The 26876-nt window shown below is 42.1% G+C and overlaps 1 long non-coding RNA gene across 1 annotated transcript in view; it reads right to left on the reverse strand.

Annotated features, from left to right (window-relative positions):
- LOC310703225 overlaps window positions 1-26876 on the reverse strand; it is a 95471-nt gene that overhangs the window by 7086 nt on the left and 61509 nt on the right. The gene's annotated exons all lie outside the window — the stretch shown is intronic.

A 26876-nucleotide genomic window follows, 5' to 3' on the forward strand; every position in this document is an offset into this window, starting at 1 on the left:
TCTTGGTTCTGGGAAACTGCTGATTGCAATGCAACAGGATGGAGCACACTGGGCACGTGGCTATCCACAGGGGGCCGCTGGGTTGTGTGGAGGACCTCCTATACAAGTACTGCTGGCTGTGAGTTATACAAGGAACACCCAGTCGAGGATGATAACATCGTAATTGTGGCTGCTGTGAACTGGCCACAGTGTGGACTGGCTGACTCACCTCTCATTACTGTCAGCCCCTGGTCAGTATACAGTGGTGCCCCGCAAGACGAATGCCTCGCAAGACGAAAAACCCGCTAGACGAAAGGGTTTTCCGTTTTTGAGTTGCTTCGCAGGACGAATTTCCCTATGGGCTTGCTTTGCAAGACGAAAATGTCTTGCGAGTCTTGAGATTTTTTTCGCTTCCCCCCCTTTTTCTAAGCCGCTAATAGCCTTTTAGCAGCTAAGCCGATAAGCCGATAAGCCTTTAATAGCCGCTAAACCGCTAATAGCGCTAATCCGCTAAGCCGCTAATAGGGTTGCTTCCCAAGACGAAAAAACCGCTAGACGAAGACACTCGCAGAACGGATTAATTTCGTCTTGCGAGGCACCACTGTAAAAGGCTTCCCAGCCTCCACTCGTCCTACAACAATGAGTGTCAAGCCGTGCCTTAATATCGACATGGACTGCAACACATGTGTTGCGGTTGTACCACTGTGCACATCGCCAGGCCTTCTGGGCACAAGAACCTACGCTGCATCACCCTTGCCTTTAGGTAGCTGGCCAATAATGACATGGCACATCCATGCGCGTGGCTAGGGTTTATATTATGGAGGGCCGGGCACCCACCTGTCATCATCCTCTGTCTAGCAAATTCAGAATGAAATGTCTGAACAACAGTTGTTTTAAATTATTCTCTTTTGACACACACACCCCACCAAGCGCTCAGAAAAATCTGTCAAAACCTTTCTACAACTTCTACTTTTAGTTAAGTGTTTTTATTTATTAACTTGATGTGGGGGAGGCAGCAAGCCCCCTGCCCATGGGCACATCATAGTTTTGGTCTGATAACAGGGATTTCCCCGTCCCCATGCTCAGCAACACTGGTGTGCTGGAACAGCATTGCAACCAAGTAACTTGTTTATGCAGGTGACAACCTATATCCCATTAAATAAATGCTAAAGTTCTAATATAAAAGTCATCTTTAAAGGAAAGAGATCCTGTCCCAGATGCCACAGGTCCCCCATTTTCAAGAGGGGAACATCACACTTCATGGTATATCCGTATAACAGAAGATGACAAGAAAGACAGACCATGGAAAAATTGTGCCCATCAAAAAATATGTAGCTCTCACATTGTACATTCCTTGTAATTTGAAGGTGTTGGTTCTTGGATGTTTTAGAAAATACATTTTTGGTGCAAAAAAATTAATTTATCTAGTAATTCCTTTACAGCTGCATACACAAGAATAGACACTGGCAAGAAACCACTCTCTAAAGGTATCTGCAAAGTACTCTTTAAAATGAGATTTAATCAAAGGAATCAACCAAAGTCTCTAGAATTATTTTCAAATGAATCAAATGAACAGAAGCTAGAAAGTTGAGATGGATTGTGTAAAAGGGTTATTTTTAGCAAATGGACTGTGGATTTTCCTGAAATATCCCATACCTTTAATGTAATAAAATACTCAAATGTTTCATACTTTTTAACACTGAGTTTGTGTGATTCATCTGGGATGTCTTTTCTTAGGTGCATTTATTTCTCAGTAGGGATCATCTATCATTCAGCATCCAGGACACAAGGTAACAATAATTTTATATTAATTTTTGCCTTCAGGATCTGCAGCGTCTTTCACAACATTCTTAACATGGAAGCAAATCCAGCTAATATCAGTGAAACATGCTTCAGACTGAATGAGCCTGTGACCACAGCCTTTGGACAAATGTCTTCAAACTTCTAAATGCAGATCACTTTCTTTAAAAACATGTCTTGATATTCGGGGTAATGGTCCACATTACACAGAGACTACCAAAGCACTTCCCACCCGGGTGAACTGTCTTGTGGTTCTAGGACTGGGCTTCCCAGGCTTCAGAAAAGGTCTTCAGCCATTGCAGCCCATGGACCAAACATTCACTTCCGCTGATTTGATCTCCATTTAGTGTTTCCGTAGGTGAATAATTTCAACAACCACAGCAGACAGCTGCTGATTACCAAGATATATCTCGTATAATCTCAACATGATGCAATTTATGCACAACTCAAATTGTAAGGGACCTTGATGGCCACGTAGCAGAGCCCTCTGCTAAATACAGGAACAAAGTGGACTTGTTCACACATGTTAAGTGTGGCCATGCCTGTACCACATAGGAAAGTACTGATGTAAATTGGGTTACATGCAAGTGCACAAGGCACTGGCCACCTTATGGCCCTGACAGGCAGAAGAAATGTATTGTCACCATACAAATTGCTATTGGCTGTAGCTGGTGATGCAGCCCAATTTCCATAATTGTAGCTGGTCTGGATCATACTGTGGTGGGGAGCTTGTGTGTGTGAACTTGCTTCCACTATGTTCTAATGGAGAGATTATGCATTCTTAAGTGTCTGATTTAGTCCATTCAAACCTTATACCTCTGATCACAGCTACCTGATGGTATATTTACACAGGCTATAAAAGTACTAGCTTGATAGACTTAGCTGCTGCCCTGATCATTTCTTTCTTTCTTGCCCAACACCTTGGTCTCTTTCCCCTGTTTGTGACCTGCACTTTTTTTTCTGGACCAGACACAGGCAGGTTGAGAGGTAATAAGAACCAGATGGACATAGTGCAGAAATTGCCCAAATGTGTATGAGAATGTGGGGAGCTGTCAGGCATGGAGAGAGGCTGGAATTTTTCAGCAATAAAATGGGATTTATCACCCACTCTACCACAGTCATTGCCGACAACCGTTTACCTTGACAGGAATCCCATACCAATAGGCCACTCTGATGCAGATTTTTTTTTCCTCCCAAAGAGTGATGATTGGTATTTGTTCTAAGGCTCAAATAGCCTGCACTGAAGGTGAAGCATTAGGCCAAACCCCTGTATTCCCTACTGAGGCAAATGGACCTGCTAAAATAAGTTCCTTCCACAAGACCTGTGTAATTGAAACCAGAGTGAGAGAATTTGATAAATGGCTTGACCCTGAAGGAATGTTAAGGTCATAAATTTTCATTGCGTTCCCTTCTCCCCTCCCCCCTTTTTTTTAATATATTGATTATAGTTAGTATTTGTCTCAGGATTTTTCAACAAGCTTTCAGATCATCAGACATTGTCCAAAAGCAGTGCATGGGAAGTGAAGGGTGGGAGGTTAAACAACAATTTTAAAAGCTTCAGGTGGTTCTTTACCCTTAGCTTTTGCAAGGATGGAAAAAGGCCCCCCCGCCCAGTGGTAATGAGGGTCATCATCCTTGTACTACATTAATTAATGCCATGGAATGGGGCTGCAGAAAATCCAATTCAACATAATAATGAATATTATATTTTCACAAATCATGGTGAACTTTACGAATGCACAGGGGGGAAAAATTAAAAGGTTTGCATATCATTTGCAATAATCTGAATTTGCTTTGATGTCTTATCAAGAGTGGCAATAATTTCATTTTATCTAAAAAAAAAAGCTATGGTTCTGGGTATTTGTTGCATAAAATACACATATGTTTTAGATTTTAAAAAGGTAAAAAAACCAAGGAAGGATTCAAGAGATGGGGGAGAGAAAAGGAAGGAAGCAGAAAACACACCAGCAGCTTTCTTACATCTGCCACTATCACTAAGGCTGAAATTATACATGCATTTTAAAGTGCTTTAATTATCACTCAGAAATCTTCCCCCACTTCATTTAATGTGCATTATAACAATTCACCAGTTATGTTACTCCTGATTTAAATATCTCACCCACCCTGCAAGGTCAACCCCCCCCCCACTTGCCTATCCTGAAGGCTGCCTGCTATCCCACCTTCCTCCTGCAAATCATGGTAACACGATCCATTCTATCCCTGTGACAACTCTCCTGAAATCCCAGAAATATTCCCTTTGCTCATCCCATTGCCATGTACTCCACTATTCTCCCTACACCACAATGAAACGGACATAAGGGAAGGAGAGGGAAGCCTTATGAGTTCCACTGGTCTCATAATTTGATTGATTGATTGATTGATTGATTGATTGATTGATACTGTGCCCACCATGCTGGTACACACACATGTCCCTTTGAAGGAAAACAGCACCAAAAGCTCCCTTTCCCCTCCTCACAGCAGCAGCAATGGCGGAAAGGAAAGGAGTGGACTTTGCTTAGTGTTAATAAAACTACCTTGAAGCTGCTTTCTCCTGAACTGGTCAATTTCAGCAGGAACCACAGGAAGAGGACAGCTTGGGGACATCTGCATTGGTGATGCTGACAAAGTATTTTCCTCCTGCTTCTATACAGGGGAAACAAAGGCTTTTCCAAATGTGTACAGTTCTATGGGAGGTGGGGAGAGTGATGGGTGGAGGACTGAAAATGCACTTCAGATGGAATGCTCTGGTCAGAGGTCTATTTAAGAACATGAGGCAAGTGAATTTGGAATAACAGAATACCTACACACCCAGTGAGAGAAAGATTTTTTTTTTAAAGGGACATGCTTTAATTTTAATGAAATCTGTCATATAAAACAAGCTAAAATAATAGCTGCAGAGCATAATCTGTTACTACGATTATGCTTCATAGTTCATTTCCTTTTTATGTTTGTGGGTATACCTGGAGATAATGTAGACACCTACATTATAATGCAGTATAATGCAGTATAATGGATGTGGGTGGTGCTGTGGTCTAAACCAGTGTTCCCCAACCTTGGGCCTCCAGCTGTTTTTGGACTACAGCGCCCATCATCCCTCGCTAGCAAGACCAGTGGTCAAGGATGATGGGAATTGTAGTCCAAAAACAGCTGGAGGCCCAAGGTTGGGGAACACTGGTCTAAACCACTGAGCTTTTCGGGCTTGCCGATCGGAAAATTGGAGGTTCGAATCCCCACGACGGGGTGAGCTCCCGTTGCTCGGTCCCAGCTCCCGCCAACCTAGCAGTTTGAAAGCACACCAGTGCAAATAGATAAATAGGTACCACTCTGGCGGGAAGGTAAACAGCGTTTCCGTGCGCTGCTCTGGTTTTGGTGTTCTGTTGTGCCAGAAGCAGCTTAGTCATGCTGGCCACATGACCCAGAAAAACTGTCTGCGGACAAACGTCGGCTCCCTCGGCCTGTAAAGCGAGATGAGTGCCGCAACCCCAGAGTCGTTTGCGACTGAACTTAACTGTCAGGGGTCCTTTACCTTTACCTCTTTATGTTATAACGTAGACACCCCGTTACATCTAACAGGGATACCATTTTCTTGAATTAACTCTAAGGGGTATGTCCAATGGTTGTGTAAGGAGAAGACAGCTCACACAATCTCTCTCCTCCCTGCGCCCCCAACTCACATTCCTCCACACACACAAAATGCTCCGCATAGAGACTAGTGAAGCAGAACTTTACTTACGGAATACATTTCTATCTTGCTTCTCCATGGCTCAAGATGTTGTAGGGAAAGAGCACAGCACTTACTTCTCATGCAAAAGGCTGCAGGTTCACGCCAGGTGAAACACTGGACAGCCCCTGACATTCAGTGTTGATGATGCCAAGCAAGGTAGACCAATGGTTTGGCTTGATATGAGGAACTTTCCTATGTTGCAAACCTGAAGGCATCATGTGCACTTCAGAGCTCTTGAACCCAGAAAGAAATATATTTTTAAAAATTTAAAAATTGTCCAATAGCACCTTGTTGTTTAGTCATTTAGTTGTGTCCGACTCTTCGTGACCCCATGGACCAGAGCACGCCAGGCACTCCTGTCTTCTACTGCCTCCCGCAGTTTGGTCAAACTCATGCTGGTAGCTTCGAGAACACTATCCAAGCATCTCGTCCTCCGTCGTCCCCTTCTCCTTGTGCCCTCCGTCTTTCCCAACATTTTCCAGGGAGTCTTCTCTTCTCATGAGGTGGCCAAAGTATTGGAGCCTCAGCTTCAGGATCTGTCCTTCCAATGAGCACTCAGGGCTCATTTCCTTCAAAAGGGAAGCAGCACCTTAGAGACCAACTAAGTTTGTTCTTGCTATAAGCTTTTGTGTGTATGCACACTTCTTCAGCTACACTGAAACAGAAGTCACCAGACCCTTGTGTATCTGAAGAAGTGTGCATGCACACGAAAGATTATACCAAGAACAAACTTAGTTGGTCTCTAAGGTGCTACGGGACAATTTTTTATATATTTCGACTGCGTCAGACCAATACAGCTACGTACCTGAATCTAGAACCAGAAATAAATGAATATGACTATGAATATTTTCACAAATCCAGAACAGCAACACTGGGCAAGATCAAATATGCATGTCATTAAACCTTGTGCATCTATTTAACTTTGATGCTGATTTCTTAATATATATCTATACAAAAGCTCCCAGAGTATTTTACATTAAACATAACTGCAGCACTAAAACACAAGACAACACAACATTCATCAATAATATACAAAAATAATGCAAGAAATTAGCAACAGTTCCGTATGAACACCAATAAAAACCAAATCAGCTTTTACAATTCTAAAAATCAAGATTCTCACCAAAAGAAAATAGGATTTGCCTGCTTTCTCACAGAAGGAGGAAGGGCGGGGAGACAAATCTCCCTGAGCAATGGAATTCCATAATGGAGGTGCTGCTTCGAAGAATTCCACCCATTGATGGTAGGTGATATTTGTAACAGGACCAGATCTGAAACTCTTAATGAAAAGGCAGAACTTCCTTCAAGAACTACGATTTCTAGAAACGAACAAAAGTGAGAAATGTAAAGGGTATCCTTTGTAACACTTCTGTTTGTTTGGTTTTCTTGCAAAATAATAGTAACAACAACAACAACAGTAATAATAATAGTGTTTCTGCTTATATTTTCCAATCTCTTAAAATGAAGAAAATCAGCTGGAAACAGCAGCCCTACATGCACTTCCATATCCTTGAATATTCCATTTCCAGGTTTGCATGAAGTTTAAGTTCTTAACTCTATTACCGGGGGTGGGGTGGGGGGCTGTGAAATATCATCCAAGAAGGCAAAGTAAAATGGCCTGTTAGAATGAAGGTTCTCATATGTTTCTGTATAAATATTTTAATAAAAGTTGTAAAATAATGTGCATTCCTCTGTTTTATGCAAGACAGGCTTAGGATCTGATAAGCATATAATGCAGATTGAATGTATGTTTCTGGCTTGATTCCTCCTCACCACCAAACACACAAAGAGAGAGAGAGAGATTAAAATGTTTCTTTGCGCTCACACTCAGGGAAATTTTGTGGCCAAGCTGTTTGAAAGAAGGAAAAAAGTATAAATCTCAGAAGTATAAATAAAATATGAAGAGAAAATGGCTTCAATCACTAACATTTTTGTAAACTAATGTTCAGCTGATGCAACTCAATTTTATTTTGCATCACATTAGTGTCATGGTGGTAACGACTGGCCTTTATTCACTAACAGTTTGAGTCAGCACTTTGAGACATTTTTCAAATTAGGTCATACGGCAAATTTGTAGCTGATACAGAGGTTGATTAAAAAGAGAGCTCCACAATTTTAAAGTGATGTTGTGTAGGGAGAATGAAACCGTGTGGGATAGTTCCAGGAAATGTGAGCTGCTATAAGCTTAGCAAAAAATAATGTATGGCAATAGGGAGCAGAGAATATTTCTACAGAGTGCTTGAAGTAATTCACATTTACAATTTAACCAAGTCCTCTGTGTATTATGCCAGACTTTTATTATGGGCCCTGAAAACAAGCAATGAATTACAATAAGGACACGGAGAGATCATCTGTCTTCCTGTTACAATGAAACGCAACCCTCCCCTTTGCATTCCTTTGATCTTGTCAATAAAGATCATTTCCCAGTCGGACCCGTCTTACAGAAGTTCCAACTACCTAAAGTCACAATGAGACTACTTACCTACAATGCAGCAAATCTGAGACTAATTTGCTGTGCATATTCATGCTGAAAAATTAGCACTCAGGTTGATTCATTACTTGTTGCTGGGATAAGGTTTCTGGGATAAGGTTTCTCAAAATCCAGCATTCTTAGCATCTGAAAACTTGGGCAAATATCACTAGCAAGGGAGAGGGTGGAGAATGCTAGGTGTTCAGTATATTTGAAACACATCAACCTCTTTTGAAAGACCGTCATTCTTTAGGAATCCTGGAGCACATCAGTTTTTTGTAACGCTAACCAGTGGCGTAGCGTGGGTTGTCAGCACCCGGGGCAAGGCAAGTAATTTGCGCCCCCTAACCCGTGGATTTTAGCACTCGAGTCTCTTCCACTAGAGAGCTGCAAGTGCGAACACGCCCCCCCAGATGTTGCGCCCGGTGCGGCCGGCCCCCCTGCACCCCCCACGCTACGCCACTGACGCTAACACAGGGATCATTGCCCTTCCATTGATGTAGCATAATGTCTGAAGCAGGGCCGTCTTACCCATAGATGCTAGTGGTGCGGGGCGCCAGGGTGCCAAGTTCTAGAAGGCACCAGGCGAGAGTTCGGGGAACACCGAATGAGTGCACTGAGCGAGGCACCGAATTCTGCGGGGCGTCAGAAGGCTAAAGGGGGAAAAACTGAGCCGACACTTGGCGGGAGTGGCGCACGCGTGCTTGCTTGCTCAGCGCAGGCCTGCTCGCTTGGTGTGCTCACTCGCCCAATGGGTTGAGGCGCAGGCACACATGGCGCCCATCCTGTTGGCGTCTTCGTCTTCGAGCCAGGCATCAGGCGCCACGGATCTCCATGGGGCTGGCTCCCCTGGCCCACTCGCTGCCCTCACCCGCCTCCGCCATGACATGCCAAAGCAGCACCGCGCCTGGAGCCTTCACCTGCCATGGCCACCACAGCACGAAGCAGCCAGCTGAGCCGGGAGACCCCATGTCCAGCCTCCACCTCCTCACCACCGGAGCCGCCCTCCAGCTGCTGCCCGCCTCCTCCAGCCCCACAAAGCTGGGCGCGTCACTGGCAGCGCCATCCCGTCCCAAGAGGCTTCCTCCGGCGCTGCTGGTGTTCCCACCCTAAAAAAAGGGGTCGACAACTCTGGGATATGGGGGGGGGGCGCCGGAGGGATTTTTGCACCATAGCGCCAGATATGCTTAAGACGGCCCTGGTCTGAAGGCCAGCTCAAGTGGGTATACCCAGCGCAGGCAAGTGATACAGGCAAAATGGATGCATGGCAACAGAAGATATTCCAATTTCTGGCCTCTGCTGGAGTTTGCACTGTTGCTGGCCTTCTCGCAAGGCTCATCACTGGTTCAGTATGAGCCGCTTTAGATGTTTCTGCAGTCTGCTCCCTTGCATGTTTCCCAGAGCAACATCACACGTTGTACAAGTGTCATAATGCAACACACACAGAGGACTATCACATGCTTGCAGCAGAAGCATCAGTTCAAACATTTTAATGTCCATGCTCATTTTTAGTGTGCCCCTCTTCAGGTGATACCCTCAACCAAGAGGCTGCAGATAAGCGGGAGTTGAAGCTTCCACCTTGGATGGCCTCCTGGAGGCCATGATTCGATGCTGCTCTCTTTATAAAGGCACATTTCTGAGCACCAGAAGCTTGAAAGGGAGGTGTAGAGTAGTCAGCACTTTTCGGGGGGGTATGCAAGGGTACACAGTACCAGCACCCTTTTTCCCAAGAAGAGAAGCACAGGGAATAGAGAACCTATTGCACCCTTTGTATTATTTGATTAAGAATTGCTGCAGCTGCCTCTGCGATGACTTGGAAGTTTCCAGTATTATGAGCATGCTGCCATCAGTTCCTACAGCCACTGGGTAAACTGTGGGATGTAATCCACTGGGAGCAGTCAAGTACAACATTCCTTGTTTTGTTAGAGTGGACATGCAAGGGAATGTTTGGTCCAGCCGGTCGAAACTTCCTGTTCCTCCTGGCCTGGAGCATCCTTCCTTGCATGTGACTACAGTGGACCCTTCGGATACGAATTAAATTCATTCTGCGGGTCCGTCCACAACCCGAAAAGTCCATAGGCAGCACGTTTGAGCATTTCTGCGCATGCACACATGGCAAAACCCACGTTCGTAACCCGAAAGTTACATATCCAGAGTGGTACATAACTAGATTGGGGGGCGTGACCTTTCTAGACCTGGTAAAAGGCCAAGTCATGCTGCTACCTTCCTCTCTTCGACCTTCCTGTTCATCCTGCCTGCTTCTGCATCACCTGGACTGGACTGCTGGTTGCCACAGCAGTTCCCCAGGTTATCTCTCATATGGGGTAAACCTGTTTGTACATGTTTCTAACTTTAAGCCTAACGCCTGCCTTCAGGGATCACACTGTGCTCTGCCTGATCGTGAGTAAAACTTCTTTTTGTTACTTATGAAAAAGACTGTGGTGTCTTCATTCTTTTAGGAGGGATTCAAAAGGGGTCTTACCAGGAATGTTAGAACAGATCTCAATCTGGACAAGCCAGATTGAATTGCTTGTTGTTTGAGAAACTCACATGAGTTTGCAACCGCTTTCTGCTGCGTAAGATGGGGAATGCACTCTGCTGAGAAACTTGCTAGCGCAAGTTAGGAAGGATATTCATAAACAATATATCCTCTCCTGCCACCCTCAATATTCCCACATAAATTTCATTCTGTAATAACCAGTCTGAGCACACTTTTAGCTTGCCTACCCCCTTCATCCTGCCTCTCGTCTCCTTTCCTTTTGAACTTACGGCTGACCAGGCAAAACAGTTGCTTTCCCCATATTCTTTCCTGTGGGCCAACAGATATTTCAGGTGGCTTGAGAAAGTCCATGTATGCTACAAATATTACAGCATCTTCATTAAACATAAAACGGGCACACACAGTGACTCCACAAAGGAAATCCTTGCAGCAGGCATGTCAGAGAGGACGGTCTTTTTATTCGCATATTCCATGGCGAAGGGGATGAGGCTGAGAAATAGCGGCTTGTCCTGTGAAGACAGGGCTAAGGGCTTGTCCACACTTCCTGCCACTCACCACCTGGCCCAGGGCGGAGCCTGACAGGCCTCACAAGGACAGTTGCTGCTGCTGCTGCTGCTGTCCAGGAGGACTTGGAGGGGCGCAGAGTTCTTTTTAAAATGTTTTAAAATTTTCTTTTTCCCGTTTGAATTTTTTGTATGGGGGGTGGGGGGGATGGATGTTTGGTTGGGCTTGGGAATTTGTTTGATTTTGATGTATTTGTAATTTTTACAGTTTTTTGTTTGTATTGTTTTATTGTGTTTGGTTTTTTTAAAAGGTTTTATTTTGTTCTTAAGGTCAGGGCTGCCGGGGAGTGGGTCCCAGCCAACAAAATGGCTGGGGCATGTTCCACAGGGGGGGATGCGCTGGGACAACCGATCTCAGTGATCATGGGTAGGAGGAGGAGTTACGCTAAGACCAGACCATGTCATTACAGAGGAGGTAGGTTTAGTCGTTGTCTGAGGACTATCCCTGCCTCCGGGTCTGGTCTTGACCAGACGAATACTAGAATCAGCAAGGGATACCCACGTGACCTGAAGGTGCTGCTGTGCAATGCCAGGTCAATGATTCATAAGACCACTGCCATCCATGACTTGATCAAGGACCCATAACATTTGCAGATAGCCCAACATGTGGGTTGGTTTGATCAACATGGGGGGGGTTCTGTGTTGGTGCCACACATTCTTGGTCATTTCTGGGACAAACACATCTGGGCTGATGCATGTGAAAAAGCAGCTTATGTCATCATGTCCCCCACACCGAACCACTGCTGCAAAGCAGCAGTTTTGGTAGCTTCCATGACATTTCACCATAACATTTGAACTGGCATTGAGAGCAGGCTTTTCAAAATATGTTTTGTACATTTGGTATTAGTGGAGATTAAATTAAGCATAAACATTTTTAGAAGTAAAGGGGAAAGTGGGGGGAGCAGAGACCTCTTTTACCTTGAAAACAAGAAGGCTACTTTACATATGTTCTCATATTTTGTCTGCAGCAATGTCCCTGAACTCACATTTTCAAAAGCAGGCAGCTGACTTTCTATCATGTGTTTGATGTCAGACTCAGCAGGAAACCTTACAGTTCTCAGTATGTTTCTGGATTCAGTCACTTCACCCACAGTCCTCTGACAGTACAACACCTCAAATCCCTCAGAATGGAAAGGCCCGTTTTATTCCCAGTCACTTTCAATTTGCATCCGAGGCTGCACTGCAAGTTTTACTAGATGTGAGTTCTTGGACCAAAAATAAGCAAGAGAAGCAGACCACAAGTGGGAAAGGTGGTGTGAGTGGCAAAGATGACTTCGACAAGTGCTAATTTTGAAGAGTACCAGTTTAGGAACACAAACAGCTATCTGTCACAACTGTTTTCAGTATTCAGAAGTGTTTAGAGTCTTTGACCACTAAAATATGGTGCTGCTTTTGCAGCAGTTTACAGACACTCCTGCTATAATGTTGCTTTCATTTATTTGTTTGCACCAATTGAAGTAGTTTCCAAAGACTAGCAGGAAAAAATTAAAGGCTACAGTTTTGGTGGAGAACTTTCTGGGAGAAATCATGGAAATATCTGACTTTTTCCCACCTGCTGTTCTCCTAAGAATACTAAGTGCTCATGTGCCACTTTCCTTCTAAATTGTTCAAGCATCTCACAGACACACTATCTCAGTAAATCCTTGCAGCAGGCATGTCAGAGAGGACGGTCTTTTTATTCGCATATTCCATGGCGAAGGGTAAGAGGCTGAGAAATAGTAGCTTGTCCTGTGAAGACAGGGCTGAGGGCTTGTCCCCACTTGTCCTGTGGATCTGAGCGATTTTCCTCTTCCCCCATGCTTCCTAGGCAAGGGCCCAAGCAGTTTTCTATTTGTCCCGCTGCTTTCCTGGGGAAAACCCACCCTTTAGCACTAAATCAGGGAAAAGCTCAGTCTAAGGAAAACCCTGTTGGCATTTGCTGTGATTCAGTGTTAAAGACTGAGCTTTCCCAAGGGGCAGGAGAAGCAGGAGTATGGCTGAACCCCATGTCTGAGACAAACTCTGGATTTTCAGTACAGTACAGAGATCACAGCCTTAATGGCTATGCCACACTGACTCTCAGTGTAGCACCCACATTACATGTGTACAAGGAAAATCAGACCTTAACATATGCATTCCATGAAAGGCACTTCATAATATCTTTCCTTTAGTTCTAGATTCAGGTAGGTAGCCGTGTTGGTCTGAGGCAGTCGAAATATATTAAAAAATATTTAAAATGGCCAGTATCTGAAGAGGTGTGCATGCACATGAAAGCTTATACCCAGAACAAACTTAGTTGGTCTCTAAGGTGCTACTGGGCATTTTTTTAAAAAATAATTTAAATATATTTTGATCTTTCCTTTAGTCCTTGAGAATGTGGCATGTGGATCCTTGCAAGCAAAAAACATCAGCAGTTGCACAGGAATCATTCGTGAATCTTTAATAGTTCCTCCACTAAAGGTAAAGGTAAAGGACCCCTGGACTGGAAGGAGGACATCCTGGCCTTCCTCTGTGTTTCACAAACCACAGCATTCATCAAAGAAGCCTTCAGAGATCCAAGCTGAAATCCTGGGCACTCCAATTTAGGAATAAATCCCACTAGCTTCCATAAGAAATTGCTTCCAAACAAGCATGCATATGATTAGGCTTGTGCACCACTTAGAGATGAACGTGATCAAGTGGTCTACCAATTGTTGAAATAAATAAATAAATATGGTTAACCTGCGATGTGCACATAGCCTTATTCAGGTGTTCAACATCACGCAACAACACAACAGGGTGGCAAGTGGTCCTACCCATTGTGCCAAACACACTTCAACCCCATCCACACATTGGGTGCATATCTGCAGCAAGGCATCCTAAGAAATGAACATTGGATTACCCTGTGAGCTCGCTGAGCTACTACGCCGCAGAGCCAACCTGTGCTGAACAAAAAAAGATTCAAGGGAGCAGAGAAGTTCCTTAGGAACTGAATGAGGTGACCAAGGGCTCTATCTATTGTACAGAGGCTTTTTCTTTAAGCCCAGTATTTGCTCACAGTTGTGTAGGACTCTTTGCAGGCAAGCTCCCAATCCTGTATGCCCTTCAGAGCTTCTCTATAGGGTTGCAGGACCCTACAGAACAGCAAGAGAGGTGACACTGGGCGCTGCAGGCTGGCCAACACAATCCCAGAAAACCCTTTGTCACACAGCTTCCATTTTCATAGACTTCCTGTCTGTCTTTAAATGAATGGCTTACAGTTCCTTGGATCACAACTATACCAGGATCACAAGCACTGCTTTTACCTTCTTTGGAGTTCCTCTTTGGTGGAGGAATTGTAGGAGGACCTGAAAACCAGTGTCCTGAAATCCAATGGTTGTTTTTGGTCTGCCTGTAAGTGGACGGGATCTAGGCTGCCAGAGTCCCTCTGACTTTAGCTGAAGGACACCCAACTATATGGAAGAATGAAGCTCTTTGTTATGTTTCTAAATGACCTGGGAGGGGTCTTTACTTGTTGCTATCAGCTCTTGTCAGTAGACGAAAACCATGTTGTTAACTAAACGTGTTAATGATTTCCCCCCCTCAGACTAGATACAGCTACATTATAGAGGTGAAACATGACTTTTGATGATCAAGCATGAAGTGATTAAATAAGGTTAATCCTCATTTTATATGCTAATAGGAAATTTATAATCTCCACTGCCTATCCAATTTAGCTGTTTTATTCTCTGTTGTTAAAAAAGTATCTCTTATTAGTGGAAGAGAATACCCTTACGTTACACTACAGATGCTACTTTAATTGGGCTCAAGAGTATTGTGTGTAATTAGTCCACTTCTTTAATATTTCATCTATAATTACATGATTAGCAGTGTGCTTAAATTTCATAAAGGCTGCCAATTTCAGTGTCATTCCTCCCCCCAAGAAAAAAGTGGACTAGTTTTTGGTCTTCTAACTGCATCAAATAAACCTGATATCAGAAGAAGAGGTCCAAGTTGGCAATAATTTTGACAAATGCTCACTCACTTGTCACAGTCACACTTTCTGGCCTGACTATGTTCCCTACATAATACACACTTATGTAATGGCCACTTGTGGTGCAATAAGTCACTTGGAAGATTCACAGACCTAATGTCCTTTTAAAATATATATAATTCCTATGTCCCTGGGATAAATTCTACCCCAAAAAACCCAGCTATGTTTCAGGAATGAGCAGGAGTTGATGAGTCTGAGCCTTAGTTTTATTTTTTTAGAAAAGTTTTTATTGTTAAAATAATTCAGCATTAATTAACACATATTGCGAATATACAAGCATACAAACATACATTTCATACAATCCTTAAAAATATTCAAACATACCTACATTCAGTCACACAGATAATTCCTTTTCCCATCACCATCCACCACCCCTCACCCCACCTTTGGGTTAGACTTCCAATCTACTCAATTGCAATTTCTTTCCACTTCTATTACTTTCTTTCACACACCTTTAACCTAATTTCATGCTTCTTTTTCTATTACACATTGTTATCCATCTTATTTAGTATTTAAAACAGAACTTGTTTATTCTAATAGGAGTTCTGATTTTTCAATATGGTTTTGCAAGTATCCTTTAAACACCTTCCAATCCCTGTCTATCTTCTCTTTTGAGATCCTTCCAATTTCTTCCATTGTTTTGGATATATTGTAGTACTCCAATAATTTGACAAGCCACTCTATTTTTGTCGATATAATACCACTTTTCCCATTTTTCGCAATCAATAGCCTTGCGGCTACTGTTGCGTACAAATATAATGTCTTGTCTTCTTCCTTTAGACTTCCTGGTTTTTTGAGCCTTAGTTTTAAATTCAGATGGCTTGTTTGAGAATGGGCCATCCCATCAGGTTGAACAATGAAGTGCTGGTTGCAAGCTATAGCTAACAACGCCTGGTGCTTTAATTCCATTGCAAAAATTCCCACTTCAGGCATGTTTTGGAAAGCTAGAAACATTTTTGGGCCTAGGCAAATCCTTAATGTTCACAGTGCCACTTGATGATGGCAATACCAAGTGATAACTTGCATGCATGAGTGGATTGTTTTGGATGTCACGCTATCAACCCATGCCACCTCCGAAAGAATACTTTTCTATGGTGTCAGTTCACATATTGAGCTTCTAGTCATAAAGGACTGCTTCGCATCACTTGGTTGCTTTGCATTTAATTACTGTACATGCAATGTTTTGTGTCTCCATCGAAAAACATTGCGATTGCAGACAGAAGACTCTTGTTTCAGACTCTTGATTTAGACATGCAAGTTATCACGTGGTGTTGCTTCCGTCACATGGTGAACTGATACCAGACATCACAATATGACAATACGGACAATGCCTGCTGAAGAATTTCACACAGCACTTTTTACATCCTGTGGTCTGGTGGCCATGTCTGCCAGCAGTATCCCAGAATCCTTTTATGAGAGAACTGCTCAGTCTCTGAAGCAGAATATGCTCCCTGGCTCATGAACCATTTTCCTCCTATGTCAGAAAGTAGGAAGACTTTGCATGTTCAGACTTTGGATCGCAGCCATCTTCACTCTTTTTCTCCCACTAGAATGAGGCGTTGAAGAGCCCCATTTCCTTGTTAGCACCCAGTTATGTTTACCTTAAGCCTTAAGGTTTAGTGTATGAGCAATCAAACAGCCCACTTACTGAGACACTTCCATTCCAAAATATGATCTCTTTGCCAAAAAGAATGAAAGAGAAAGAAAGGAAAAGAAAGAAAGAAAGAAAGAAAGCTCATGTTGGTTGCAAGCAAAGGGAAAGGCCAAAGGGAAATTATTGCTATTTCAGACAGCCGCATAAATTTTCTTCCTATTTTTAACCTAGCTTTTAATTTAATAAGTTTTATGACCCTTATATTAAGTACATATGTTTTACAAGACACTGTGTCCCTTGAGTCACCCTAGATTTGCTCTGCTATAGCAGAGCTAAATGAATGAATACTGTGTTTTTGATTTCAACTCACCCCTTCTTTGATCCTTTTACCCCCCCCCGCATGTCTCACTATCGTTACACACACACACACACACACACACACACACACACAGAAGATTTGGGTTATCTGCTCTTCTACAAAAGCAGAATTAACAAATTGGTATTTCCTATGAAGGCTATAGCATCTAACTCTCTCAGTGTTTGCTATGTTATGTACAAGAAGATAATTAAAATCATGCATCGTGTGACGGGATTTTAACAAGCATCTGATCATTTTCAAAAGGACAGAGGGTCAAGGTATTCTTTTATAGTTTTTTGAGTATATTTTGCCTAATGTGATCATTAAAAACCAGAAACAGGAGAGGGTTGGGGGGTGGGTTGCTTTTCTGTGCTTTGCTTTAAGTTTAAAAATATAGTCATTGGCCCTGATCATATATAGGTTATTTTATTGTATATTATGTTGAAATATGCCTTCTCTTAATGGGAAAGAAAGATATTTAATCCAAAAAAAGAGGGGGGATTTTTGAAGCATGTAAATGTTATATTGTAGTCAATAGATTACTATGTTATTAAAAGTTTACCAGGTCATGATCACGAGCTATGGATGTTGTAAACGGAATATAAGCAAATTTAAAAAGTCTATCAAATTACCTAAAGTATGTCTCCTTAAGACCTAGATAGCTATTCTTTGAAAAAGGTATTTCAGTACTAATAAACTGCAGAGGAAGGAAAAACGATCCAATACAGCTCTTACTTGATTGGGTCGGTGCTGTTTACTTACCTAAGTAATGGGATCTGTAGAACTGTAACTTCCCGCTGCTTATATTTCCATAGGGGGGCATTTTTACAGAGTTTGTGCATGTGTTGTGTGTTGAAGATATTTACTCTGTATTGTAAAACTTAAACCACAGAATGGCTGCAATTAATTTTTAGTTTATCTTCCTGCATTCCTATAACAAGATTATTAAGAAGTGTGTTCTAAGTGGGTCTGAGTAGTGAGTAGCTCAGAACATGAACTGGCCAAGTTTTCTGCACAGTACAACATTTGCACTTTAAAACTAAGGAAGTCGAACGTTGCATCAGAATTTAGCTTTGCTGCCAGACTTTAACATTCTTTGAATTTATATGGAAAAATAAAGCCAGCTTCAATAAGATTTTTTAGAAACAAATACTGTCAAGCTATGACCAACCTTAAAAAGCTGTTCAGCATTGTTGTTTTCAAAAAAAAAACCACAACCAACTAATCCCCCTTAAAGATCTGCATAAGATATTGTTGTGTGTATATCAGAGGCCACTATATAGCCTTGTATATATTCAACTGTCTAGATGTCAGCTGCTATATTTTTATTGTTACAGGAAACCATCCAACATCACAAACGGGAAAGTTATCAGCTTTTTCTTCGCTCTTGGCTTCGTCTCTTTTAAGGCTAAAGGCATGACCTTAAACTAGATCATATTTTAACTCTATTTGGTAAACACTTTGGCACCTTGTATGTGTTTTTTAAACACTCAGCCTTGTTTGGGTCTATAAAACTGTTGACCGGTCCCCAGCCATTGTGAGTTATGGCATCTGAGGGCTTCCATGAGGGTACAAGCCCTGGCATTAAGTTCTCAAAGCCATTTTAGGTCCCAGCAGTTTTAGTCTGTCCCAAAGAACTCTTGGTCACCTCCCAAGGGACAAATTGATGTCAAATTCTGCTGTCTGTCAGGATTAAGTGCCTGTTTGCTTTTTCACTAACATGTGGTTTCAGAACAAAGCAGTTCAAATCTCCTCTATTCTTAACAAAGCATCTCAAATTGCTGAGTAAAATTCCTTAATCCCCCATCTTAATCTGAAAACACCAGCAGCACATGGTAACAGGTTTTCTTCTTTCTCTTTTTTGCCACCATAAACTATCATTAGCAAGGGTCTTCTTTCTTTCTTTCTTTCTTTCTTTCTTTCTTTCTTTCTTTCTTTCTTTCTTTCTTTCTTTCCTTGGCTAACTCACTATTCAGCAGCTTATTATCTGCAAGGGCACGCTAAGCCACTTCAGTCTTAAGACTAGATTTGGCTGGTCATTTTTCTTCCTCGTCTCTTCCATTCTAGGGAAAACGCAAAACTTAAAGCATGAAACTCAGTAGTTCTGTTGCTCACTTCTCTTTATCAGCAACCAAGCCACCTACTTCTCTCTCAGTTTCTTCAAGGAGCTGTTAGCATGCAAAACTGCCTTAGCGGTCCATTGAAAAACTGATGCACTTCAGAAAAGAATCTGCAGACTCAAAATTCCGTTGGACCTCAATGAACTCCTTTCACGTTTCCTCTTCTTTTCATTCATTGATAATTAAGATCAGCTTGAGTTGTATGTCCACAAATGTACAAAACTAGAAAATTATGCATTGGAACATTATATCTATATACTAATAGCAGATTCGAGAGACGGTGCGTAGATATGAGATAAGAGAATATTGAACTGGCAATGGGTGACTTAGTTGTTGCCCTGCTGGAACTGGGCTGAACAGTCCTCGGTTCACATCCCTGATTACTAGTGTGGCATAACTGTCTAGTCATGAACAACTCTGGGGTTGTGGCGCTCATCTTGCTTTACTGGCTGAGGGAGCCGGCATACAGCTTCCCAGTCATGTGGCCAACATGACTAAGCCACTTCTGGCGAAACAGAGCAGTGCACGGAAACAATGTTTACCTTCCCGCCGGAGCGGTACCTACTTATCTACTTGCACTTTAACATGCTTTCAAACTGCTAGGTTGGCAGGAGCAGGGACCGAGCAACGGGAGCTCACCCTGTCGTGGGGATTTGAACCACCGGCCTTCTGATTGGCAAGCCCTAGGCTCTGTGGTTGAGACCACAGCGCCACAGTTACCTGGGAATAAATTCCACTGAATTCAGTGGTGTTTACTCCTGACTGCATAAGTTCAGTTGAGTTTGAACAAATGATCTTGACTCAGCTAAAATGCTGCCTTTCACTTTTAATTAGAAACGCAAAAAAGTCTTGATAAGAAGCGCGGGGGGGGGTATTTCTAGCATGTAGCTGGAACTCCTATTAAGAAGAGTTTCATGCTTTAAGGTCTGCTTGGTTATCTTCCACAATGTCTGATCCTCTGCTAATCTCTCACCAAAAGGAAAAATGAAAACCTTCTTATCACCTCATTGACTTGAAGGGAGATGATGTCCTCATCCTTGCTAGAAGATTGTATCATCTCTTGGGAAAAGTTCTCAAGTTGTGGTCCCCCTCCACACTCTGGCTCTATTGCACCATTGGCTTATTGGCTTAGTGCAGTATCTACGCATGGGAGCCAGGAAGCTTTCAGGTGAAATCTCCCAACAGTGCTCCTTGTTTCCCATGACCCCCTGAAAAAGCCAGGGCAGCAAAGGGAGGTCAGGTAATCACGGCTGCCCTTCTGACCACTACTGGTTTTTACCATCATCATCATTCCATTTCTCAGCTTCTTAAATTGCTCAAACACACCTCTTGAAATAGCTAACAAGATAATTACACTGCAATAGAAAAGAGTAAAATTTAGGTGTGCCACTATTTCTCAACCATCTCCATCCCCATTTGCAAAATATGGATAGTAATACTGACGCCTATCTTATACTGGGATAATGTTTATCAAACACTTTGGACATTCGAAAGCACAATGATTGCCCATGTATTTCCCCCTTGGCCTTCAATAATTCCCACAATTCTGGTTTCATTCTATTCAGCGTGATGGGCTGGAGCCACTTACCTGTTGCTGCTGCTTCGTAGGAGGCAGAGGCAATGGCCATTATCATTACCAACAGTGCAAATGCACTGGCAGGAATGCTGGACTGGAATGGCCAGTGCATATACAGCACACCAACCTTACCGCCATCTTCACGTCCCAGAAAGCAGCAGCAACTCACCTGCCAGGAGGTCAGGTAAGTGCCTCTGCCCCCACCACAACCACACCATCTGATTTATTTGAATGAACACACCTGAATCAAAACCAGAGAGTTTCACAGGGAAGAATAGGCTCTATAACATATGTATGCAACAGTTAGGATTGTCAGTTTGAAACTCCTACCCAAGATCTAATGAAAAAATGTGGCCGTGGGCACTGAAATGCCCTTTGTAGCTCACAATAAGGATGGACCAAAATTTCACAGCAAATACTTACAGTGGTACCTCGGTTTACAGACACTTCAGGTTACAGACTCCGCTAACCCAGAAATAGTACCTCAGGTCAAGAACTTTGCTTCAGGGTGAGAAGGAAAATCATGCGGCGGCGGCACAGTGGCAGTGGGAGGCCCCATTAGCTAAAGTGGTACCTCAGGTTAAGAACAGTTTCAGGTTAAGAATGGAACTCCAGAACGAATTAAGTTCTTAACCCGAGGTACCACTGTATTTGAAAATCTCCTTTTTGAAGCTCCTCCTGAACCACTGAAGAATTTCATTCCTCCCCTGAGGAGGCCTCCTCGATTTTGCCATTCGTGAATTTTGGGCAAAAATTAAAATAATCTTAAACATGGCTGCTGTTTTAATATTCTTCTAATATTGTTGAAGGAAACTGTGGGTTTGGCCCCTGCTTGTTTCAATCGTGTGTTTTTTAGCTCATTGCTTCTTTCAGACTGTAGCCAACATCTGTCCTGTAGCACCACAAGGTCATCAAATGATTCATGAATGACTGGAGGTGTTCTTCTGAGGGTGAAGACACAGTGGGTTTTGCTAGTTTGTTTCAATGGAGTCCATGGATTGGAAGCCTACAGGCAGCAAACATGGCAACTAGTAGAAGATACTAGGTGAATTGTGGGAGCTCCAGAACAAATCTTTCACTCCAGACCATGAAAGGGATGCACTAACCATTTGGCAAAAACTGAGTTGATCTAGGATCAGGCATGGTCCTCATTATTTTCATTCTTTGCTAAAAAGTAGCATGCACATTCCTTGCTGCTAATGATGGCATGATTCATTATAGGTCCTTTTTGATAAAAGGAAGGAGGAGGCTTCCTTATAAAAGTGGGGAGGAGGTTATTCCAAAATTGTTCCCGCTGCCTTGGCATAGGAGCCCAGTAGACTGATCAGTCTCTTGCTCACCAGCAGAGTGAGAGAATGTGAAATTCCCAGTGACAGACAAAACCTTTAGAAAAATAAGGACCAAGAGGCCCGATGAACTTTCTGAAGAAAGGGGGTGCACATGTGTGATATATTGGCAAGAAACTTAGCACCTTGCCTTGAAAAGAAAACAAAGTGACCACCAGAATCTAAATTTACTGAGTGGGAATCAGAGAAACTTTGTTTATTTGTGGGGAGGACAACCAGGGGGAAGGATAATGTTTATTCTTTCAGCTTTATCTGGTTACTGTCACCTTTCAAGCAAAGTCTAAATGTGAAATTGTAGCCTGCTAATATTTTTGTTAGCCAATAGCGTTACATCAGTCACAAGTAAATAACAGAATGGTTCCTGGTATCTGATGGCTCAAAATGTAAGATCACTTTCTACTTTCAGTAATTCTGATTAAATTATAATTCTAATTAAATTAATATGTCATATAATAAAGACCAGCCTCCACAAAAGGCACTGAGCTTACCTACCTGCCTGCCAGGGCCAGAATGCCTTTATAATGGTCTTGTCTTCACCTAACTCTATAAATGCATATGGAACTAATAATCCTTTCACAGCAAGAAAATATTAGACATTTGCTCCAAAGCTGAACATAGCAAAGGTTTATTAGAGCACTGCATTCAATAATGTCCTGGGATCACTGAGCATTATGCAATTGTTATGCCTTATCTTTTTCTTCTCCTCCCTCTCCCTCTCTTTTCTGAAGTGTGTTTTCTCTTGATGCTTTCTTTTCTGCGTGATTAGTCATCCAGGAAATGTTTAAATTACCAAATATATGGTTTAAAAGATTGATAGACCAAATTATATTAGTTTAATACAATATGCTGGGCATACGGAAATTAGAAGCCTTTATGGTATATTTTGATTCATAAATTGTTCCTTCGTCCTATTTCGTTTGTCTGCAACAATAGGGCTCTTTTTCCCTGCCTGATGTCAGACTCTCGGATTGAGTAACCAAGCAAAAATAAATGACTTAGTCCTTGGTTCAAAGAAATAATGGGTTACCAGCATAATTAATTTTATGTTTAATTACTGTAGAATGAAACAATTCAACAATATCCAATCAATCCTTGGAATGACAGAACAGAAGGTCAGCAGTTGCTAAGTCAATTGTTTTGAAAGAGAAATTTATGTCTGCTTTTCTTTTATGTGCTGGTGAAAGAAATTGGATAAAAGTGGTCAAGCAAACATTAATTAATTTATATAAATGGTATGCTGATGCCGTGGCTAAATCACAGCCTCCCGGTATGCAAACCACAAGATGACAAGCAGGCATTGTTTGAGAATTCCTGGGATAGCTGGCCCTAAAAGGTTCTGCTGTTCAGGTGATTTTTTTTCATCCAGACCAGATTTTTCCATTCTGACTGGTTCATGCCAGAACTATGTTCCATCTAAATGCTCCCCCAATCACCGGCAACTGTTGATAACGATTGATAAAGTCATTTTCATGGATAGGTTTACTCAGAAGCAAGCCTTATTTATTCCCATATAAAGACATAATGGACAGCAGCGTCCAGTGGCTTTATCTTTACAACAGCCTCACAAGGCAGAACAAATCTGTATCTCACCTTGCAAATGAGGAAATAAAACTGAAATATAATGACATTTTGAAGATTTTCAGGGAACGTGTGACATTTTCACCCTGGGGTGGACTGTATGGAGGAGCTTTCTATCCTGTGTACAAAAAACTTAAACATTTATATTATCAAGACATTACCTACTCTAAACAGAGCTATGAAAGTACCTTAATATACAAATCAAGACATTAAACAATAAAATTTACAAGCTACAATTATCACATGGCCACTAATATATTAAAAAATAATGTGCAATTATATTCAGAGTTTGGTGATAAAGATAGAATACATGTAGGATGTAGATAGGGTCAAATAAATTCATCTCCTTTACGGTTGGTGGCTACCTTGGCTATATAATTTGCTCTAACTTTCCTAGCAGCAGCAGTTTGCAAAGAGTGCTACACGCCAGGTCACTTACTTATCTGTGTCTGCCAGGAGATATAAAATCATGTCAGAGGGGTTCTGGCCAGGGGACCTTGTCATTATATGTGCTAAAAATCTTTCTCTTGCTTCATTATATAAGGGGCTGCGCAAGATATAATGCATAAGGTCCTTTACTTCAGGACATCCCCTAATGCAAACATGTTCGTTTGTTGGTATGATTCTGTGTACATCGTGGTAGCCTTTGGCTATGTGCAATAAAACTGACTGACTATCCTGTGTAATACAGCCTTGGCAAGTTGCTTCGGGAAAGTTGATGAAATCCCAGTCCAATAAAGCCATAGGAGTTTTGCCATAGTTGTCTGTTTTCCAAAACACATTTGCTTCGAATTTACTGTATTTTTCACTCTATAAGATGCACCAGACCATAAGACACACGTAGTTTTTAGAGGAGGAAAACAAGAAAAAATATATTCTGAGTATTCTCAGAAGCCAGAACAACAAGAGGGATCGCTGCACAGTGAAAGCAGGGAATCCCTCTTGCTGTTCTGGCTTCTGGGATAGCTGTGCAGCCTGCATTCGCTCCATAAGATGCACACACATTTCCCCTTACTTTTTAGGAGGGGAAAAGTGAGTCTTATAGAGCAAAAAAAAAAACAGTAACTCCAAATTTATGGTCAAGTCTTGCATAAAGGAGTTGGAAAAAGTTGCACCTGTTGAAATTCCCTTTACTAACACAACTATTACAGGTACTGCTTCCCCCTGTTGCATCCCAATCTCTTTCATCGTCCATTCTCCTTTCATCCTGTTCCCAGGGCTACTACCTGAAACCTCTTAGACACAAGTACACTTAAACATGAGCTACAATTTGATCTGACTTTCAATCTGTGTTAAAGGCATCTCCACAATTCATGGGGAGAATAGTTATCATATTCTGGGTCTACGAGGATTTTCAGCCAGGTAAACAGAACACATATTTCCTGGTGCTCAGTCTTATCGCTTTAACTCATTTCAAGTTGGAAGATTAGACACACAAAATTCCAGAAATTACGCAACACACTGAAGAAACACACTGTTGTACATAACATCTTAAAGCAGGATTACAGCATAATCTAATATTTTCTCAGGGCTGTGTAACATATATCAAGTATCACAGGAAATTGTGTGGTTACAATGGATGTTTCATCAAAGGAGTGTGGAATCTTTGCTAGGCTGTAGCCAATGTTCAGCACTTTTAAGTCCCATTGATTTGAGTAGATATGCAGATGAAATCAATGAGACTCAGCTTCACTTGGCTTTTGCCCACAAAAACCCTACTTGATTTCAAATATTAATAAAGCAACCGGATTGAAGTGTTCCTGGCACAGAAGAGCTGTGAAGTGCAGATGGCCCTTTAAACTTCATTTTGAATTTGGTAAGTGCTAAAATGCCCTATTGGGTAAGCAAAGCCCCATTTCTTTATTTTTTGTTCAGCACTTTCCATACAATATTAATAAAGCAAAACACACTGAAAACAACTGTTTAAACAAACATATTCCAAGGAGGATTTTCCCTTCTACTTTAATGGTTTGCCCTATACCAACAGGAGGAGACGTTTGTTGGCAAAATGATTAATTTTTACAAGCAGGGGTTTATATTAGAAGCATTGGCATTAGCTTTGCTGCAATAAAAAGCGAAATTGATATTTTGGGGCACCGGCTTCCTTCTGATCGCTTTAAAACACGAGCGCAAAGTGTTATTTAGTCGGCTTTGGTGAAAAATGAGACATCTGGTCAGATCACGTTAACTCACAAGAGGAAGCCCTCTTAACAACGCAATCCTGTGAATGTCTACTCAGAGGAAATCTCCACTGAGTTCAGCTGAACTTATTCTCTGGTCGCGTGTATTAGATTGCAGCCTCAGCCGGCACAACTGGGGATCAAAACACGAGAATACAAAATAAAGACCAAATGCCTTTTTAAAAAAATCAGCTCTGCAGAAAGACTACAGGCAGGCTTCCTTCTCGTGAGAAATGGCACATTATAGTGGGTGCATATCTGCTCTTTACGTACCCTGAATAATGAGGCCAAATGGGATAACTCGCATATCCAGGCTTGAGCCAAGAGGGTGGAACTTGCATCTGAATAAATATGCATAGAATTGGGATAGAAGGGATTTGGCCTGGCTAGGCTGGCCAGCTGCAGAAGAGGATATAATTAATATGATTTAATTTCTACACTGCCCTTCATCACAGGGCACTTTACAATATAAAATCACAAAAGTACATAACATAGTAACAAACAAACAAAAATACCACACAGAGAGTTTATAAGGCCACAGACTGTTGAATTAGCCAAAGGCCAAGGAGAAAAGAAAAATGTTTTCACCTGGCACCTAAAGATATATCATGATGGTGTCAGGTGAGCCTCACTGGGAAGAACATTCAACAGATGGGGAGCCACTGCAGAAAAGGCCCTGCTATTATGTTGCCACCATCCAGACCTCTCACATGAAGAAGGGCCTCAGATGATGATCACAGGGGTCTGGGTAGGTTTAAGGCATTATGTAGGGTTGCCGTATTTCAAACAGTGAAAATCCAGGCTGCTTTTACTTTTGCCCAAATTTCTTGAGCTTTTTGGGCAAAATGCCCCCCCCCCCAAAGTTTCTGGGCTATTTTTATGGGAAAACAGCACTTCTGCCATGGCCTGCCATATGTACAGATTTTCCCATATATATTTTTACCGATTTCTGCCTGGACACTGCTGCTGACTGCAGTATTCTGGATATGTCCGGACGTATGGCAACTCTAGCCTTATGGGTCAAAACCAGCACTTTGAATTGGGCCCAGAATGGCAGTCTGTGCAGTTGGGCCAGGATTGGGGTTATATGCTCAAAC

This window comes from Podarcis liolepis, assembly GCF_965112155.1.
Source record: "Podarcis liolepis genome assembly, chromosome: 3".
Taxonomy (NCBI): domain Eukaryota; kingdom Metazoa; phylum Chordata; class Lepidosauria; order Squamata; family Lacertidae; genus Podarcis; species Podarcis liolepis.